The 22,519-nt window shown below is 34.4% G+C and overlaps 1 pseudogene; it reads right to left on the reverse strand.

The window, feature by feature from the left end:
• Positions 1-10,846: 10,846 nt before the first annotated feature.
• LOC131177500 (ABC transporter G family member 32-like) lies at positions 10,847-21,828 on the reverse strand (annotated as a pseudogene).
• Positions 21,829-22,519: the final 691 nt, after the last annotated feature.

The following is a 22,519-nucleotide window of genomic DNA, read 5'->3' on the forward strand; positions in this document are numbered from 1 at the left end:
CTTAACAAGTGAAGAGTTAGCTAAAGAATTTGAATTGTCGTTATTTTCTGGTGACTCTAGTTTATCTTGAAAAGGAGCAACTAAAACAGATTTTTTTGCTGGGTTTGTTTGATAGGCGGGTCTTGCCAATTAAGAATGGATGCTATTTCTTGAGGGTTGGGCCCATACACAATACTCTTAGGTTTATAAACACTGCAGGCTAGATGAACTAAATAATCCAGAGGTTTTATTTTGATGACTGAAGGGTCTAGAGGTTTAGGCTTCTTAATTTCTAACTAGGCTAGAGATGCTTAGAACCTTCTTTTTTGAGAAATCGAATCAAGAGGCTGGGGAGGATTTGGGTCTAAAACAAGGATGGCATTTGGTGAAGTGGGTTGGGCCACAGAAGATTCCTGTTGTAACATCCTTATTTTAGGTAGTTCTGTACATTCGACTGTTTCGATGACTAACGTCTGTTCGAATAGCCAAGATGTCTAGAACCACACTTAAACTAGAGTGAGGAGTCATAAATCGGTTGAACAAATATCAAGTAAAATTAAAGGAAAATAAAAGAAGCAAGGTGCAAATCGGTTAAATGAGCAAGAGGTCCCGGTGATGGCTAACCTTAGTGGGAAGTAACTGAAAGTTCAATTGTCACCCCAAATTCATGGGGAAACTTGTGAGACATTTATTTAGGACTTAATTGAGGGATTAATGGAAATGAAAATGTCAAAAAAATTAAAGGAAAGCAATGCCAATCAGTAAAGACAAACCATGACCCGATGAAGGGCATTTTGGTCATTTCACTTGATGAGTTGATTTTTGATCAAAATGTTACATAAGCTAAATGAAATTTAAACTATTGAAATGGACTTTAGTTAAGTGGAAAAGAGTATGTATAAGAATGAAAATAATAGATGGAAAAATTAAGAAAATTAATTATAAATTTTAAATGAAAATTAAATGGAAATTGCCTAATAAGACAAACTATTTATTTAACATTAAAATATGCTTAAATATCTTTAAAAAAAAAATTAGAAAAACCATCAGATTTCTCTTCCTATCTAAAGCTTGCCGTCCTCCTCTTCCCTTTCTCTCTCAAAGTTTCTTTCAAAACCTCCATTAAAGCCCACTACCAAGCTTGAAAACTTGACTTTTCCTTATGATTTCTTTAGAAAATGTAACATCCTCATTTTAGCTAGTCAAATGCAGTCTCTTATTCAGGTGACGATGTCGATCGGACAATTTAGAACATTCGAAAAAATATTTAAACTAAAGTGAGGAACCAAAAAAATTAACTCAAATAATTAATAAAAAAAATTAGGAAAAATTATAAAATAATTTTTGGGACTCCATAGAGGTTCTTATGGCATTAGAATGCCAAGAAAATACTTAGAAAAATTTTTCAATCGGTACAGACAATTTTGGCCCGTTAAGCCAAACGGAGGGTATTTTGGTCATTTCATCTTCAGAGATGATTTTTGGTTCCACTTAAATAAATAATTTATATAACATAAAATATGACTAAATGTTGTTAAAAATTTAATTGAAATTAATTAGACAAGAAATGGAGAAGAAATGAAAGAAAATAGCATTATGACATCATAATGATGTCATTAAAATCCTCCCACCCAATCAAACTTTGACACATGGCACTAACTTATTTAAAATGACTTAATGGGTAGAAAAAAGAAAGAAAAATTAGTTGCTTCTTCAACCTTTGGGCCAGCCAAAAACATGGAGAGAGAGAGAGAGGAAGGAAAAACTCCATTAAAGCTCACCCAAGCTCCCAACCTCACCAAATCTCACCCCAAAGCCCTAGTTGTCTTCACAAAAAATTCACCCCACACCTTGAGGAAGCTTTAGACAGCAAAATTTTGAAGAAAAACTGAAGTTTTACAAGACCCAAACTTAGTTCCAAAGAGGTTAGTGACCTAACCCTAAATTTTTACTTTGAATACATGTGTAGGGACTTGAATGAGTGTAAATTCCAAAGGAAATTTGTTAAAAACCACTTGTATGCTATCCCATATTTTTTTGGCAGCCATGGTTAGGGTTTGATTGTGTTGAGCTTAATGAAGTTAAAAGACCATCATGGCAGCCCACAATATGTACCCACTAAGTGTATTGATGAAATACAAGTTAAATGCATGATTTGAGATGTTAGGGTTAGGGTTTGGGTATAAAATGGAGACTTTGATCATGTAATGGTTAAAGTGAGTTTTAATGGTCAATTAGTGACCATTTGGATATGTGTAAACAAGAAATGAAGTGGTTTGTGTAGTGGGAATTGAGATTAGTGTGGCTGTCCATGGTGACCTGCAGAATTGGACATGAGTCCAGCAGGTTTGGGCAGCCATAACTTGAATTGTAGAGGTTCAATTGGTGCAAGGCCAATTGGATATGAAACTAGACACATAATGGCACAACTTTGGTAAAGAAATCATGCCCATAAAACCAAACCAAGTAGACCAAAAGCTTACCTTAATCCGGGTGACCTATAGTCTGTTTTTGCAGAATGACCAAATGAACAGTAATTATTCATTTGGCCATAACTCAATGTAGAAAGGTCCAATTGACCTGAAATTTTACCAACAATAAGCTGAGATATAGACCAACAACTTTCATGAGGAACCTAACCCAAATTATGACCAGAACCTATCCAACAAGTGAGTTTTAATCATTGTTCACTGCATTGTAGATATGGTCAGTCCAGAAAAATTTCAATCCGGCCAGTTGTGGTTTTTGGACCATAACTTGAGCTACAAAACTCCAAATGGAGTGATTCAAAAAGAGAAATTCAACTAGACAAAATAAGGAACAACTTTCATGTTGATCATTTTGCCAAATTTCCACTGCAAAAATGACTAATGGAACAGTAAAAATGAAGCATAAAAACTGAAAATTTTTCTTAATTAACATTAAGCTTAGAAATGGTATTGACAACCAATACCAATAAATTTTGAATGCAAAATGTGGTATGTTGGGAGTATTAAAACCAATATACCTATTGTCTATGCAAAAGTCAACATTTTGGTTAACTAATGAAGTGAATAGTAACATCAAAACTTGAAATTCAAAAAATTGTAAAACTCAAAAGTGTAAAATGCCCTAGTATACCTAACAAGATTGGTTTGGATAGCTTGGCATGCCAATAGGGTTCTGTTAGCAGTACTGCATATGGCTTCATGCCATTCTGTGTTTCATGGCTTTCCCATGCCATTCTGTGAAATAATAACCTTTGGCTATGTTATTTGAGTTGATATACTTGGGTTTTAACCCTGATCATTATTCTGACTTATTAGGCATTACATTTGCCTGCCAGGAGACACAATGTGACCGATGGTGTGATGGTCGAGTACTTAGTACCGGTGCGGTTACGTTTATCAATCGATCAACTAGTATGGGTTACTCGGGCAATGATAATAAACCTTACCAAAGTTTAATCAAATAATAATGAAATTAATATCAGAAGTTAAGTCTACCAAAAATGTAAACACACATTCTACATATTTGTTTCATTTTATGTTATTTTATATTATTTTATATCATCAACACTAAGCAGAATTGCTTAGCACGTCGCTTTTGCCATGCGCAGGTACTGGAGACCTAGCTGGGGAGCCAATGGACATCAGACAGGTGAGCCTTGAGTGCATCAGGGTCGAGTCACCTCACATTTGCCTTTGCATATCGTAGGACATTAGGACTATAGGTGGCCCTTTTGTATTTTGCATTTTGTATTAGTTTGGATTGTAACTATAAACTCCTGTAATTATGTATTAATGTAAATATATGAAATTTCATATTATTGAGGTTTTCTGCATTATGTATGTTGAAAAATGAAATGTTGAGAATTATTTGTGAATATGCTTCAAAGGATGAAGTGAACAGAAAAGTTTTGAAAATAGTATTGTGATTTGAGATTGAGATTTTCAGATTGACTTGAATGTGTATAATGGAGTTTGAATTTGAAAATTATTTTGGAAGTGCTTTTAAACAGGTTCAGAAGAACTGTTTTTCCAATTTACAGGCGGCACTCTGCCGAATTTTCTATAAAATTTGCGGATAAATTCTGATTTATCAAAATTGTAAATAAATGAATTAAAAGGGATAAATTGTAATAGAAATATAAATTGGTGCTCCGGCACACTGAGTGGCATAACTTACTCTGCTACACTGTAGACGGGTAAGGGGTGTCACAGAAAACCCATAGAAAACCCTAAATTGAAATTGAATTGGAAAGAAGCACTCAAGAAAACACAAGAATTTGGAGGCTTAGAAGAGAGCAAAATTCTGCCAAGGTGGGTTCAACAAGGGGAAGTGGAGTTTGATGGAATTAAAGGGTAATTGAAGGTTGAGTGAAGCTAAGGAACAAGGTTAGTGCTATAAATTCTTTCAATTCTTGAAGTTCTAAGATATTTAGTAAGGGTTTGTTAGGTTTGGGGATGTGCGTGTGTATGCTCTACTTAATATAATTATGTGTAAATTATGGTGAATTTGATGTGGGGTTGTTGAAATATGTTGATAGATTAGTGAATTATGGACTGATTGAAGTGTGATGTGTAAATTCAGATTCTGGATAGCTTGAGTCCAGTGAGATCAATTGTTCATAACTTGAGTTATAAAATTCCAAATGAAGTGAAATTTATACCAAATTAAAGATAAGACACAAACCTACAATTTTTGTGTTTTGAGCTGGACCAAAATTCTAAAGTAACTTGGTTGAAAAATTGAGGGAATTTGGAATTGATGAAACCAAAATCTCTTGTGATTCCAGTAAATGACCTTGTGATGACAGTGGAGAAAATAAAACATAACTTCCTTTGTAGAGCTCAGAATGATGTGATCCAAAATGATATGAAAACCTAAGAAATAGGGCTACAACTTTGATTTATGGGTGTAAGACCTTGAAACCTTACCTAAATTATGGGTGTAAGACCTTGAAATGATATATCCAATATTTACATGAAAACCCTGAAAGTGGAGGGTCTATGAGTCCAGTAGGTTTAAATGCTCATAACTTCAGCTACATAGCACTAATTGGAGTAAAACCAATTGAAAATGAAACTTAAGACATAATGCTAAAACTTTCATGAAGACAACCTGCCCAAAAACTAACCATAGCTTTCCCTAAAATTGACTTGAATCCTGATGTGGCATTCTGGACTGGACAGAATGACCATTTGAACAATACTAAGTAATTTGAGCATAATTCACTCTAGGAAATCCCAATTGACCTGATTCTTGAACCTATGAACTCTTAAAATATAGGAGAATATTTCTTGTAAAGAACTCAGAGCCCAGATATGAACCGAACCCAACCAATTTGCTAGACTAAGTTAGTCCAGCAAACCTGACTAGAACCAAACCTGACTTGGAATAGGGTACCTAACTAGTTGTGGCAAAAATGGCATAACTCAGTCTACAAAATTACAAATGCAGTGATTCAAAAGCCAAAATTTCCATAAGACCTAAAACTACAACTTTGATGTTTTTACCAGAACTTGGATCTCAATGCAACTTAGGAAAATTGCTAGGATAATTTAGGAACTCCAATCTTGGAATTTATGTACTTAGAGCAAATTGCTGATTGACACCTAGATACTAATCAGACCATAACTTCAACTAGAAAACTCCAATTAGAGTGAATCAAAATGATTTGGAAAGATAAGACAAAGCCCTAAAACTTTTTTTTAGGGACCTAAACCTAGTTCTGAGCCTAAGGTGGTCAGAAATCACTTGCAAAATATGGTAAAATTTTGAAAACTTAGTAAAGTGCAGGGTTTAGTATCCTAGACCAGACCTGAGTAAATTGACTATAACTAGAGCTACATAACCTCAAATTGAATAATTCAAAAAGAGAATTCAAGATAAAACATAGAGGAACAACTTCTATGAAGGAAGTATAACCAAAAGGAATATGCATCTTGACTAGATTGCTAGGGGAAATTAAGACAAAATCTGGAATTTATGAAAACCTTATAAATGACTTGAAATGTGATATATAATTGACATATATGGTTTGATAAACTCATAAATTATATTAATACCTATTTGGGACTTAGATTCCCATCATGAATGAAAGGAAAATGCTTTGAGCATGAATAGTACAATGAATGGTACAATGAATAGTACATGAGTAAAATAATGGAATAATGTGAAATGTATACAATATAAATGAATTGTGCAGCACATTAGTCATATGAAAATGTAATTGGGACTTATGTTCCCATCACAAATAGAATAACAATGGTATGAACAAATAATAGCACATGAGATAAATTAATGCAAGTCATAAATAATTATTATGCTAAGTTGCCCATGTATGCCTAGACTTTATGTATGAGTTGGATAGATTGACATGCCAATATGGTTCTGATTTGTAGTACTATTTATGGCTTTGTGCCATTCTGTTATCATGGCTTTCATGCCATTACATTATTATTATGGCTTTCATGCCATTCTATTATTATGGCTTCTAGCCATTCTATTATATTATGATGTATATGGATTTATGCCTGATTGCTACTATGACTTTTTAGCCATTCTGTTGCATATCTGATTGACATTATGTGTCCCATAGTATGACGGCTCAAGGCACAAGTGTGTCCAGTGCTAGTTTGCGCACTTATCCAGTTCAGTCAATCTGTTATAGGTTATGTGGGCATTAAAAACAATTATTTATGAGATTAAATATGTGTTGAAATGAAGTAAAGAAATTCAATAATAAGATAAAGAAAAAGAAAAAAAATCTCAATAGAATAGATATTCCCAAAGATCAGTATAATGAAAATTTCATCTAATCCATATGCATTTTCCTTATAAGTACTACAACCATGAAATTATTGCTTGTATTTGTATATTATATTTCCATTATATTATTGCATCACTAAGCATAAATGCTTAGCGCGTTAGATTTTTCCATGCGTAAGTTTTGGAGATAAAGCCCAGTAGATATTAGACTGTGATTTTAGAGTCGGGATCTGCATCATTGTCGGATAGTGTCACCTACTCACGCAGTGTATTTTGGTAGGGTCCGCCAGACCACAGTAGTGTATTTTGTACATTGTAAATATTAATTAAATTTTATAATGTAAATTATGAATTTATGTAATTAAATTTGCATATGATGTAATTTAGTAAATTTGAAAATTTCATGTATGAATTAAGTATGAATGAATGAGAATTTGAATGGTTTGATGATTTGCATTTAAGAATTATAATGAGATTATGAATTGGAGATATGATATTATTGATGAAATTTTTAAACAGGTGATAAGTGTAATACGACAAATGTTAATAAAACAGGAGAAACTCTGCCAGTGTCTCCACTAAAAATAAATTGAATAACTAATTAAAATGATACTAAAATTAATATGGAATATAAAATGAGATAAGATAAAGTGCTTCAACACAAAATGTAGCATTCCTTGCTCGACTATGTTGTAGATCGGGTAAGGGGTGTTACACCTGTCCACTTTGTGAAGCAGGAGCTGTAAAAGAGCTCGATTTAGAGGATCCTTTTTGATTGTTAACACGAGTACAAGAGGATCGGAGGATTGAGAAGGCGTTTTTCATGCAAGAACAAAGGTTCATTAATCTTTGGTGATTGAAACATCGGTGCGGTAGATAGAAAAGCTACGGAGGATGCTTGTTAGAAGAAATGTTTGATACATCTAGCAAGCAAAAGGGCTCTTTACCTTTTCTTGAGTTTTCCTTGAAAAAAGGATAAGAAAAAGGAGCAAGGTTAGCTTTAGCAGTTTGTAGGAGATTTGGTTGGTGAGTTAAATCTTTGCAATTAATGTAGTAATGCTTTATGGTAAAGGAGTAAAGGATGCAGGCGAAAGAGGCGATTGAGGAAAGCAGCGCCACCTCCACTTAAAGGTTGTTTGGATTGTCACATTGAAGGGGGAAAGGAGGGCTCTGTGAAGACATTCGATGGTAGAAGTTTAAGAACTGGATGAGACAGAAGGGGGTTTTCTGAATGATATGGAGTAAAAAAAGATATGAGATTTTTTGCTACTAACCGCAGACCATACCTGAAAGAACTTGCATTTAAAGATTGGTTGGCTATTCTCTTGCTAGCTTCATAGCTCCTAATGACATGTCCAATGATTTCACAAGAGAAACAAAAAGTAGGCATATTCTCATACTTGAATTTTACCCATTCATTTTTCCTTTTCTCCTTAGTGATGAAAAACCCTGTTAATAAAGGCTTAGAAATCTCCACCCGAACCTTGATTCTTAGAAAAGTATTCAAAACTTCACTATCCCTTACTCCATTATCCCAATCTGTAAGCCCAGCAAAAAGTTTAGCAATACGTGTGACGCTCTCTTGATTCCAGAAGCTCGGAGGCAGGCCATGTAATTACACCCAAAATTCTATTGTAGAAATCAACTTCATTTATCGGCTTATCAGGCGGCCATTTTTCAAAATTATGAGATTGTTATCCATTGCCCAAGGACCCTCCTCATAAATTTTTTCTTTGTCATCTATGTTTTCAAGAGTGAAAACGAAAATTCCAGTTGGCTTTCTTTTAACTTGACAATCAGAAGATAGCTTCCATGCTTTCATCATTGTTGTTTTAATTACCCATGGACTATATTTCTTGGCTGAGACAATATATGCCCCACTAGTTTGTTCTGTGTCAGGTATGTGGCTGAATCAGCGGAGACTACGAGCTCTAACTGTGGCTCCTCACAACTCAAATCTTCAGTCCTATTAATTATCTCATGTAGAGCCGTTGATGTTGGGATCATTATGAGGAAAACAAGAGAAAAAAAACTATTGAAGAGAAAGAGAATTGGAAGGTATGGAATAAATGAGGGTAGATGGAGAAGATTAGGTTGGACAGATACAGAAGATAATAGAGAAGTACACAAGCTGTATTAAAACTCAGAGAAGTAAGACAAAGGGAAACTCCTCTTGAAGGAGAGAGAGAAACCCCTAGGAAGCAGGGGACCTAAGCATCGACTTCTCAAGAGAGATAATCAAGTCAGACAATTACGTTGAGTTGATAATAACAAAAGCCTTAGAGTTGGTGGTAAGAATCAAAGAGTAATTATTACGACTACCTACACGGGTTGCTGCGAGCGTGATGAGCAAGTAAGAGCAGGTGTAAAAGGAGCAAGCATATGCAATATTTAAGGCCCATCCACGCAACAACAACAACCACAAAGGCGAATCCATGATATAATTTGAGGAGGGGCAAACTTGTACATTCCATACATGAATAATAGATCATGACACATGAGTACCCATTAATTTACTAAGCCGAATTAAATATAAATAAGAGAATGACCCATAATAATTAAGGGTGAGTGGGGTAGTAGGTGGGGTACAATAACACAAATATATCATATTTTCATTGAAATTTGGGTGGCGCAGTGGTGGCAAGTGCCTCCAACATACATCCATACATAACATTAACAAAATCAGACAAATCTACTTTGCAATGCCAATTCCTTAACTCAATTAGTAAACTTTCAGCAGCTTAACTCAACTTTTAGTCTATTTATATTCCCTGTCAATCGCACTTTATATTCAACAAAAAAATTTTCAATTCCAATTCAATCAATCTTTCAATTTAACTTCTATTGCATAGAGGTTTACTTTTTCAAGCACTGTTTTTTACGTTTTCAAGTAATTAATTTACAATTCTTGCAATTAAATGATTTACATTTTCCAGCAAAGCTATTTACATTTTAAACATTGATTTACATTTCCAAGCGCAACAATTTGTTTTTTAAAAGCAATGAATTTGTATTTTCTACACCAATGAGCTTTTGTAATAACATTGAATACTTTCCAAAGTTGTAGGTCCTGAGTTGAAGTCCTAGTTGATGTCAATTGCATCTAAAAAATTTACATTTCTTATAAAATGATTAATTCACTTTTCAAGCACACTTACTTTTTTAATAGAATCAACTATTTCATGCATGGTGATTTACATTTCAAGAGCAATCAATCTACTTTTCATCGCCTCAAATAATTTACATTTTTCTACAAATAATCATTCTAAAAGAAACTTGACCAACTGCTTACAAGTGGAGTCAATGAGCCCTAGGAAAATTAAGTCATTTATTTACAACAACAATCATTTTGATTCAATATTAGAGAGGCGCATTCAAATTCAATTCGCATTAGAATCTTAATATCCCTAGCCTGCTCCACAATCCATTCACACACATAATAAAAGGCCATACAAATTTTTCTTGACACTCTTAGTAGACTCAAAAACAATTTAGGGCACTAACACCCTAATATTTTCTCAATCCATATTAACATCTCCAACAAATGCTGACAACCAACATCCTCTCTCTCTCACTCTCTCTCTCTCTCTCTCATTCACACACACAAACACATTCTTACCAAATTGTCTTCTTGGTTGATGAATGATGATGGACAACGATTAGCTATAGCCTATATATAAATGACTTGTTTTCTACGATAAGTCGTCTTAACAAAACTGAGTTGTCTGATTCAGATGCACAATCTATTTGATTCCAGTCCATGTATCCTGGTACATGATTAAAAAAGACCTGTTGTTTAATTTGCTGCAAGCCACTGGTTCTACTCTACGTATTTAAAAATAAATAAATAAATAAAATTTGGGAGTAATGGATTTTCTTTATCCATGAAGGATTATGAAAGAGAAGTACTAAAACGAACTTTGTTGAAAAGGAAAAATCATCTTAGGATTTCCCTGAGACTTTGAATGATGCATGCTCCTAAAAAATATTGAGAGAAAGCTAGCCTTGAAAGACAAAATTGAACAAATTCATTAGCCCAAAATCCTTCAATCATACGGCAGCTGCATTTAGAACAAAAAATAAAAAAGCCAACTGAATTCTCACAAGCCAGCAATAATGCAATTTAATTTACAATTTATATATAATAATTCTTATAAAAAAGCAATTAAACGTGTATTAGTATTGTTTTACACCTGGAAGAACTTCTGGCAAAGATAAACAAATAATTCATTCTAGAAAGTTATATTGATACAGAAATTTGTTGTTTCAATTTTTATGAGCAACCATCATACTTGGTGGTGGCAGAAAATGCTTTTGGGATACAAGGTTTTATTTAATCAAAAGCACAAACCAACCTTTTCATCTTCTTTGGAAATTGAAGGCTTTTATTGCGAAGGCAAAAATTACTGCAAAAAGCACGCAGAAGCAGACCACCATGACACCTGACATAACCAAGAAATCATGCCTATACCCAAGAACTTCCTCGAGTACTTGCTTTACAGGTACCAAGTGATCCCCTTCTGATAGTTTCATGAGTTTATCATCATCACCGTACTGTGATGTCAAGAGGCCATACAGAGTCCAAGCTATAGGGTTTGCCCAGTAATACCATCTCCACCATACAGGGATTCTCTGTTCATAAATAATTTATTTTAGAAAAAAAAAAGTGAAAAAATTTATTTCTGTTCACAAGAGAAAGTGAACAGGAATAATTTTAAAAATTATTTTAAAAAAAGAACACATTCATTGCAAAGACAATGTCATGAATGATGTGATACACTGATGGAGAAAAGAGACATTTCTGTAGAATTTTATTTTATTTATTTATTTATTTTAATGATCGGAGATATTCTCGAGTTCCCTCATGAATCAACCAAAACTAAACGGCAAATTATTAAATGCTCTTCACTCACAAAGCTGTGGGTCCCACGCTCATAAATTCCTAAAACAACTGATATTTTGATTTTTTTATAAGTGACGGGTGCAATGCCTTTTAGTGCACCCGTCCTGGGCGAGTCCAAGAGCACAATCCCCATGCTTGGTCTTAGCATTCAAAAATTAATTTGAATCTTGATCAACAGGATGACCAGCAAACTCATTTGCCAACTAAGCCCTAGGGATTATTTCTATAGGTTTCTAATCTTTGGTCCATACTGCACTATTAGATGACTTACGGAAATTAAACAAGATTAAAAAGCTACAATGTGAAGCCAATTACCTAACTGACCAATTTCCAAACATGAGGAAATAAAGATGCATTTCAAAAACGCCAGAGCCAGACTCTTGATTCATAAGAAGCAAAAGAATAATCACTTAATTACCTTGCGAGGAATCATAAAGCCACTGAAAAGGTTCCAAAGCATATAAAACGGAGCCGCAATGATTGATGCCACATTATGATTTGGTGTGATGGCAGTTGTCATCATTCCATAGAAGGTGAAGTACAACATAGTAAAATACATAAAGAATATGTACCAAAGAAATTTGATAGCAGTCCACTCAAATGAAGCCATGGAATAGAAAATTCCGCAGTAAATAATTGTCTGACAGAACACATATGGGAACTCAATAACAACCTGCGAACAAAGAAAAAATACAATAACTGATTTTTAGAGAATCTAGTGAATTTGCACAGATAGAAGCGGAAATGAAATCGAGTAAACCTGAGCAAATGCAAAGGGTAGAGCTGAGTACATCCCTGCAACTCTCTCTCTGTATGAAACAAATCTTTCAACAGAAACAACTGGCTGAACAGCAGATGCATTGGTAATTCAATGAACAGGACTGCAGCGTACATGGATCCCATAGAATTGAACAGTTCTTGCACATTCTCCCTGCAAAATAAATAAATAAACTCAAATAACAGAAAATCTAATGATACAGAAAAAGAGTTCTAAAACTGAACGGTAATATGCAAAGGCCAAAGAAAAGAAGCATTCTAAAGGATCAATCCATGAAAAGGAACAATTACTCCTCTCTGCCTACAGTGAGTTAACAGCATCCAAATCCACTATTGGCTCATAAATCACTGATTTATTTTTGCCTAAAATTGGCCTAACAGTTGAGACTCGGACTCCTTATAGCACCCTGAGTGAATAAACTTTTTGCATACAGCAAATTAGCAGCAATCAATCATACCAGAGTTCCTAGGAATGAGAGCATCTCAAAAACAGAAAATGTACAAAAGAGAAATTACAGTTTGACAAAGTTTATAGCAAAAAGACCTTTTTGATCCAAATTTCCAACATATTGTTCCAAGCATTAATGAGATTATAACAGTGTAGAAGAAGCGAACTGCAGTGTATTGCGGGTTTCGCCAATAAGATAGGTTTTGCTTCCAAAGACATGCTAAAAACTGCTCAAAAAATGACTGAGAATACTTTGATGGAAAGTTCAATTCTTTTGCATTACTATTTGGCTTGCTTAGACTTTCAACCAACTCTCTATTTCGTCTGAAACAACAGAAGACAGCAAGATTAGACAAATCAGAAAGAAGAAACGAACGGTGATGGTCCTCCATGACAGGAAAACCAACAAGAAAATTTTCCAAATATTGAACATACTGAAAGAGACTAGATCTTGATAAATTTCAGCAAAGTCCACACCAAGACGATTTTCTTCAGATGAGGAAGTAACCTCAAGCATCCAGGCAGCAGGATTATATCTCGGCCTGATTTTTGTCACACCATCAACTGCCTACAAAACAAAAATATATACCATTTAGATGATTACAGCTACTTCAACACTAATTTAACCACAAACTACCCAGAGATGCAATTATAGCTATGGCATAAGAAATGCACGTCTCACCTCAAAATACTTGATGAGATCACAAGACCTGGGGCCAAGTGGACCAGCGTAAATTAGTTGTCCTCCACGCTTCATAAACAAAAGCTGCAGTAACAAATGACATGAGAGGGTCCATGAACTATCATGGCATTCTAAAAGGAAAGACCCTAGCTGAAGTTCATCTAGATACATTTGCCTATCTCTAAAAAAGCTACCAGGATGAGACACAATTGATTTTGCCTATTCATAAAATTTCAGATTTCAGGCAATAAGCATCTGAGAAAGAAAACACAGCTCAGACTATATTGTACATCAATAAAGAAATGTATACCTCATCAAAGGATTCAAAGATGTCTATGCTGGGTTGATGGATCGTGCAAACAATTGTCCGCCCAGTGTTTACAATGTTCCTCACAGTCCTCATCACAATGGCAGCAGCCCTTGCATCCAATCCTGATGTGGGCTCATCCATGAACACTATAGATGGGTTGGCAACCAATTCAACAGCAATTGTTAATCTTTTTCTTTGTTCTGTTGACAGACCATCTACTCCAGGTAGACCAACCAATGCTCCACTTATTGTATTAAGCTCCACAAGTTCTATCACCTCTTCAACAAATGCCTGAAAAATTCAACCTCATAAAGTCACAATATACCCAAGCCACACTAATTAGTTAAGGATACCTATGGTTACCTGTTGTGTCTCCTTGTCAACTTCTGATGGTAACCGAAGCCACGCAGAGAAAAGAAGTGATTCAAGAACAGTCAAGCAAGGAGAATGAATATCATTTTGCTCACAGTAACCAGAAATTCTTGCAAAAGTTTCTTGCTTTTTGGGATAACCAGATATACAAATGCTTCCTTCTATGGTCCCTCCCGTTTTCCTACCGGCTAAAACATCCATGAGAGTAGTTTTGCCAGCACCACTGACTCCAACCAATGCTGTAAGCACACCAGGTCTAAATGCTCCAGTGACATTAACCAATAACTGCAATCTGTCTTCCACTATCCCTTGTTGCTTCAACTCCTGAAAATATGCTACAATAATTAAGGTATTTGTGTTTTCACAATATTTCCCAAAATATATTTCAGACAGGAATGAAGCTATGTACACACCACGGGGACATCAACAAAGTAATTGACATTGCTGAAAGACATGGAAAGCGGTTGAAATGGAAGGACCATGCCTCTCTGCTTGAAGTATTTTCCTGCCAAGAAATTAAGATGAATGAAAGCTCAAACATTTAGGCGCACTGAATATGTGCTAGTAATTAAAAGAGAGGAAAAGCCTGTATGGAATTAAGTTCACAAACCATTTAGTGAGTCTGAATGCTGCAAGTACTCTCTCAATTCAATTACAACATTTTCACCTTTCTGTCTTTTTTCTTTCTCTTGAAGCTCTTCCTTGGAGACAACGACTTGTTGCCTCCCAAGCTGTAGAAAAACAAAGCATTACTTTAATGTAATTACTTGTATGTTTAGACAAAACATTTTCATTGAATAAAACAGCGTACGGTTAAGGTGAGCTAGCAAGAATGTAAATAGGATATTGAGCAAAATTGTGTATCCAACCAAAGCACCGACACCGATCCAATACCAGTAGCTCTCTGGAAACAAACTCCTTGCTCTGAGCAATGCCTCACCTAATGAAAGGTTAGTGTCATACCCAGCCCTCTACAAAAGCAATAGAAGGAGAGAACAATAAGTTTTAAAATAGAAGTGACAATCCTATAACAAGATGTAGCTAAGACAAGTATAAAATTGAAGTATCACTTGTTAAATCCAAGAAAGATATTCCAGTTTGGATTTAGGAGACTATAAGCATTTATTGCTATTGGCAAGTTTATTCTTAATATATCAGTTTCAGCTTTCACATGATAAAATGCGATATCACAAGGTGTTAATGGTTTTAGTGCAAATTCATGAAGCAGAAATATTTAATTGACAGGGAATATCCATTTATGCTGTTAAAGGCATTTCTGCTCTACCAATTTATAAGTGATTCTTTTTTAAAAGAAATTGTCCATATATGATTAACATGCTAGACCAGTGTAACTAGCCAATCAAAAGTTAGCAAACGGAACAGATGAATAACAACCTTATCCCAAGAATGACCAAGGAATTCATTTACTGAAGCTGCATTTTGAGCATACATCAAAGGAGAAACCCAGAACCCCCATATCCACCAGCTTGGAATATATTCTGTCATGAAATCAAAATGTGAAAGCATGTGAGATAGTATGTTAAACAAAGACACGGCTAAAACTTGAGTTTTACCTCTTGAAATGATGTATCCTCCAAGAGCCATGACTACCAACATAGCAAAAGATCCAAATGTGTTGGCAACTATCATGTTACGGCCCAAGGATCAATGACACGGAACAAAGCTATAGACATTTGGTGCAAAAAGAAATATAACAAGAACTGCCGAAAAAATCTGCAGATTAAAGTTTTAAAAAACCTACTTAGTAGAGAATCGAGGTAACAAAGTCCACTTGAAGTTAATCACCATAACTTGTGCATAACTTCATGTAAGTTTACCTTGTAATATCAGGATCATATCCAATCACATAATATGTAACTGCAACCCAAAGACCAGACTCCATGAGTGAAGTTGGCATACTTAAGATCCAAGCAGGAATTGTGTAAGCCCAGCTTGGATAAAGCGCAAATCTCTATGCTTGTAAAGCATGGGAAGCTTGCCACCAACATCGAAACCTCCGTAAAGCCATTGAAAGAATAATGACCATGGAAAAGTATAGTGCCCCAACAAATATTCCTCCATCATAGATTGTACCATGATGCATTGTTGTCGGAAGAATCGCTCATTGTGATCAAGGCAACAATAAGAAGCTGCAAAATGGTTCATAATACTTGTAGAGCACTTTTCCTTTTTGTTTTTGAGGGTGGGAGGAATGGAGTTTAAAGTACTAAAGTGACTAAGAAACAGCTTTCATTACTAAAAATATTAACAGGAACTCAATTGTCCATACCTAAAAAGTCGTTCAGAAATCTAAATATTATCAAATAAGGTCAATAATATTACCTGAATAAATTTGAAAACATAGATAAAATAATTCCTTTTCATTAGTAGCTTTTGCCAGTTAAAGCTGATCTGTAAAAGTTCACTTTGCTTCACACCACAGCGAGAAATCGATAATGCTGCGGATGATTATAACGTTTATCAAAAGGAACTTCTAGTTCCTCATACAAACTTTACCAGTTTGATATGCACGAAAGGCTTGAACAAACTTCCCAGGAGGCATATATCGATAAGGCGGTTAACAAACCAATACTGCTCTTGGTCCTTCTTTGATGTAACCTGCAAAAAGGGATTAGAGCAAAAATAACAGGCGATAGACCATAAATTCACAACCTGAGATCCTCACTACTTACTTCTTGCAAGAAATCTGCCACATTCTTTCTTTGAGGACAATGAAATCCCATAGAGGAAAAGAAATCAAGAACAGAATCACGGGGTCCCTGGTATACAATCTGCCCCTCACATAAAAGTATAACATCATCAAATAGTTCATAAGTCTCAGGAGCAGGTTGCAGCAAAGAAATGACAGTAGTCCCATCAAGAGAACAAGTTGAATGCCTTAGATATTTGATGATTTGATAAGTGGTTGAACTGTCAAGCCCATTCGAAATTTCATCCATGAACAGCACTCTAGCTGGACCAATTAGTAATTCACCTGAAAATTGAATACACTTTTAGCATTCTGGTAGGCAATAAACATCAAATCACACCACACATGCACAAACATGCATGGAAGAAGAAGAAGAAGAAGAAGAAAGAAGAAGAAGAAGAGATAAGTCAATGGACAACTGTCGTTAGCGCTTCTTCTGGCCACGAATCCCTTTAAGCATTTCATCACCTACCAACGTGTCAGCGCATGTGTCCAACCTAAAATCTTTGTCAAATTTATTTTAGCACTTCAGGTTAATTTATATGAATGAGGTTCAGCAATTAATCTTAAGATACATCTTCTAAACATGGATCAGACACTTGTTAAAGTGAGACATTTCCTTTCTAACATCTTCATGATGGGTATTAACTGGTTTAGCCAACCTGTTTGGGATCTTAATCTTCAAGGAGTCAAACTCAATGTCAATTCACACAGCCAATCCAAGGTTCAGATCTTCAATATTTAAGTATGTAAGTGCAACAAGGCAATTCTCAGCAATTTGTTCACTCATTTCTGATAATTTTCAACTTAAATGGAAAAGCATTGCTGCAATCCTGAATTTGTGTAAAAGATTCAAGTTGCTCTTTGCTATTTCCATGAATTTTATCAAACAAATTGCCAAATTGCTAAAATATGAGCTTAAATATTTCATGCGCCAATGGTTATAAGCAAACCTTGACTGAAGCTAAAATTTTGATACAACTTGAAATTTGCAAAGCAATGCAATGATGCATCCTAAAACATACAGAACTGCAGAAAAAGAAGTGACTGCACTAGTTAAGAAAACCTTAGCACAGATACTTGGAGAAAGGTGCTCCTCTTCTTACATAAAACTTCCTAGTGAGTTTATTCTGACCCTGCTGGAAAAAAAAGGCTCTATAGTATTATGTTTTAACGCTATGCCAAAGGTGTCTGTTAATTCTAAACCTGTTTCCCATGGTAAATCTTTTTATATATCTTTCAAAAACCAGTAACTCATAATCCTTTTGTCTTTTTTAATTGCGGAAAGCTTTCTTAGTGTAATAATATATTTCTGACTATAAGAGAGATGAATAATGGGAAAAATGTTTAATTTAACTAAGTTCAATTTAACCCATTTTTAACTTTTTGTCCAAATTAGACAGAAGTGTAAATTCAATTTAGCCCAAAAATTAATTATGGGCTAAATTTCTTAATTTAAATAAAAAAAATTAATTTGTTCAATTTCTTAATTTTGTGATTAAATTTTTTAATTTCTTGATTTAACAAAAAATCAAGAAGTTCAATTCCTTGATTTTTTTTTATTTTTAGGTTAAATTGAGTTTAAATTGAAACTTTTAGACCAAATCAGACAAAAAATTAAAAATGGACTAAATTGAACTTCATACAGAATGTAATTGAGCTTTAAGCCAATTAATAATTAAAGGAAAAAATTATGGTTTTTAACATTATAGAACAATGAGTTATCACTTCCCATAAAGACTCTACTGATAGCTCGCTAAAAACCACCCTGATGCAGATTGCACCAAGAGCACCAGAACTAGATAGTAGAATAGAACTTCCACAAACATGGCATCCAAGGTTTAACAAGTACAGCTTGACTTCTGACAATCTTTAAGTGGGATTGCTCAGTGAAAAGTTGTCAGACACAAGAATTTTAAAATCTATAATTGCACAGGTTGACTGTGAGCATAAAATATAATTAACTTATAAAGGATACCTTCATAATGTACTCCACCACTAGGCTTGTCTCCTGTCCCCCCAAAGCTAATGACTGGAGAAAAGAAATTATAATAATGATCAAATCCTTGTAGTAACAAATAATTAAGCAAAAAGAAAGAAACCTAACATAAGTTTAAGGTAAAAGCACCTTCATGAATATATCTAGATCTTCATTAGGTTTTATGCCCATAATCTTCTCTCTTCTTGCAAGTTCCAAAGCATATCTAGCACAAACGTTTTTTTTTAATCAACATCTAGGAAATCATGTGTGGAAGCCTTAACTTAGGTGGTCAAAGGAGGACATACATGTAGGAAGGGTCTTCGGTCACCAGATACCAATACCACAGGTGGATAAGAAATAAGAAAAAAAGAAAGAAAAAGAGGCATATGAATGAGTTCCTAATCTTACCATATTTGGAACCAACACCTTGACAGCGTCCTGCCAAATCTAAAGTTTCTCTCACTGTCATCTCTGCCACGTGCCAATCCTGTTGACTGACATAAGCTGATGTCCTTGGAGCAACAAACTCATTTAGACTGTATCCATTGTATGTAATTTTCCTAGCGTCTTCAAGAGAAATGACGAATAAATGAATTACAACTAAATGAGCAATCGAGCAAGGAAATGGTGCAAGGCACAATGTTTACTTATCCGGAACTCTTTCATTTGCCTATTTATCTAGAAAACACATAGTTCCTTGGTTGCATGAATAATGTGATTTCTGAATCATATCATAGTTGATATGTAGATGGAGAAGACAATCGTGAGAGACAATATAGGATAGCTGATAGCTCTATTGAACGCTACCTACACTTTAATTTTATCAACCACTATTCTACCATTGTTTATACCTCTATATAGGATAAGCAGACAACAAGAGAGTCCAGAACAACAAATTTTGTCAGTTTAACACTTTTAGAATAGACTATGATCCTCAAACAGAATTTCAAGAGATAGGATGGTTCCTTCCAGAACTCTTCCTATATTTCTAGATAACAAAATCTTGATACCTGCAAATTACATCCAAGACGTCCAGCAAGAGCCAAGAGCATCGTTGTCTTTCCAGAGCTTGGAGGACCCAACAGCAGTGTCAATCTACAGCATATCACTTGCACCTTAGAAAGCTAAGCATGTGACTCAAAAATCACCAATTAATAACAGTGCAAGTTCAAGATGTACCTTGAAGGTCTAATAATCCCACTAATATTATCTAAAATTGTTAGTTTGCTTCTATTTCCTTGATAAATCCGCAGTTGCCTTAAAAATGCCTTGACAAAGATTCAATGAAACAAATTAAAATTATATAATTAAAACAAAAATAGAAAACTGAATAAAATGTGTACTCAAAAAAGCTGTAGGAATGGTAATCATTCTACCTCAGTCATATTGCAAATAAAGTTGGGAATGGTTGGAAGTGCCCTACTTCCAACATGCACAAAAGATTCAACAGTCAGATTCTGAAATCGAACTTCAATCTTTGGAAATTCCAAATCTACTCTGTGAATAAAGTCGAATGAAAACTTAATTGTAAAACAAAAGGTTGAGGTTTATTTATGAGAATAAATCATTATAAAATACAAAGTAATTCTGCATTTACGTATTCAATAATTTCCTAAATGCCAAGGAGGTTAGAAAACATAAAATAATCAGAATCTCAGATAATAAAAGAAGGAAGATCTGTGTCGCTCCTAAACTAACAGAAATTTACTCGTTTGGATCCATTCCAATAACTATATTGTTCTTCCATATATGAGAGAAATTTAACTCAAAATTTAGTTTCCTTTCTTATCCTTCTGAGCAACCAAACAATGGCCCCCATTTGGGGTTGAGGTTGGGAGCCAAGAAAAAACATTTTTTGAAAAATCAGCATATATTAGATGGTGTGGGAAAAAAACATTTTGAAAAAAAAAAATGCTTAGTTGTTTTAGAGTTTTTATGTCTAAAATAAGTTAACTTTAAACTAATTTTTAATCCCGTGTAACTATCATATTAATTAACAAAAAAAAATTAGATAATTAGGTGAGCTCATCCAATCTAGAAGAACTATTCCCCATTGTAGTCAACTGAGTTCACCAACTGATCAACTTGGCTTTCAAACTTCCAAACAACTCTCAACCATATCAAAGACTAAACTTCCGAAGCAGCAAAATGCAAAAAGAACGTCCAAAAATGAAAAGATCTAAAAGTCCTTTTCCAAACCAAATCACCTCTTGAATTCAAAGAAAATGCTAAATGTATGAACTAGCTAGCTTAGCAGGATAAAATCTTTTAGCACTTAATTATCTGAAAATGTTAAAAAAAACTATCAAATTACTAAAAATTCATCAGACTCAAGCTCATTAAAATCTAGCAAGAAGAATTACGCTTCAAATCGCTCCCGCATCCGATCGAAAAATAGCTCAGGATCATCATCGACAGAGTTCACCAATCGTTCTATCACGAGCTTCTGTTCTTGAGCCTGAAGCTCACTAACATCGATCTCTTTATGATCCCCAACGACATTCTTGAAAATACCTCTCCGTACTCGAGCATAAGTGGGCAACCGCTCAAGAGCGGCCCAGCGGAGTGCCTCCTCGTCTTCTCCATCCTCGCGAAACGACGGCGTTCTTGTAAACGCATTCTCAGCCGAATTCCACATTTTGAAAGGATCGAGTAAAGATCTGACACGAACGAAACAAACCCTAGGATTCTGAGAGAGATGAACCACATATACACAGAGAGAATGAGAGAGAAAGAGAAAGAGAAAATATTAATATATTATCGTGTGTGAGTATACTCTTCGTCTGCAAGTGTGAACTACTTGTAGTCCATTGAAATGGTAGTTGAGCTCTGCATTAATGGCGCTTTGTCTCTCTCTCTCTCTCTCTCTCTCTAGGCTTGGTTTATTGTTCCTTTATAGTGTCTTTCTCTCTCCGCACTCTGTTGTTTACGTTAAAGATTTGCAGAGAAGGCTCATAAATAGCCGCGGGAAAGCAGATTTGGCGGGTTTCTTCCAAACTAATAATTGCGAGAGTGCGAAATATTTCTTACTCGCTTTTTCTGAACTACACGTGTATTGATACGCGTGATCGCAGAAGGATAGATTTTTGCAGTGTGACTGCGCGTCGGATTAGTGGTGATTTTGAATTGAATTTAAAACGGTTAGGAAGTATGAGAAAGAAAGTAAAAGTATTTTATTTTTAGGGTAAAAATTTTAAAAGTTGAAATTTTGAATTTTCTTTATTATTATAATTGATATTATATAATAATAAATCTAATTATTTTACGGAAATATTTTAAAATTTTTTATGATAGATTTATATGTAATTTCATATTTTAACAAATTGAATCAAAATAGTTTTGTAAGATTAACTTTATTACTCCTTTATAATATATTCAGTAGAAAATTAAAAAATCAAGAATTAAGCATTACCTTTATATAATTTAATTTTTAAAGAAAATAAATTTTAATCTAAATTTTTGAAAGTTAATATTTAATATGAAAATATAAATATAAATAAGATTAAAAGTTAATATATTCTCTTTTGAGTATCTAAATAGTATTAGTATTAATAAGAGTTAAAAATTATAAGAGTAATAATTATCCATGTTAATCTCATTCTAA

This window comes from Hevea brasiliensis, unplaced genomic scaffold (genome assembly GCF_030052815.1).
Source record: "Hevea brasiliensis isolate MT/VB/25A 57/8 unplaced genomic scaffold, ASM3005281v1 Scaf511, whole genome shotgun sequence".
Classification (NCBI taxonomy): Eukaryota; Viridiplantae; Streptophyta; class Magnoliopsida; order Malpighiales; family Euphorbiaceae; genus Hevea; species Hevea brasiliensis.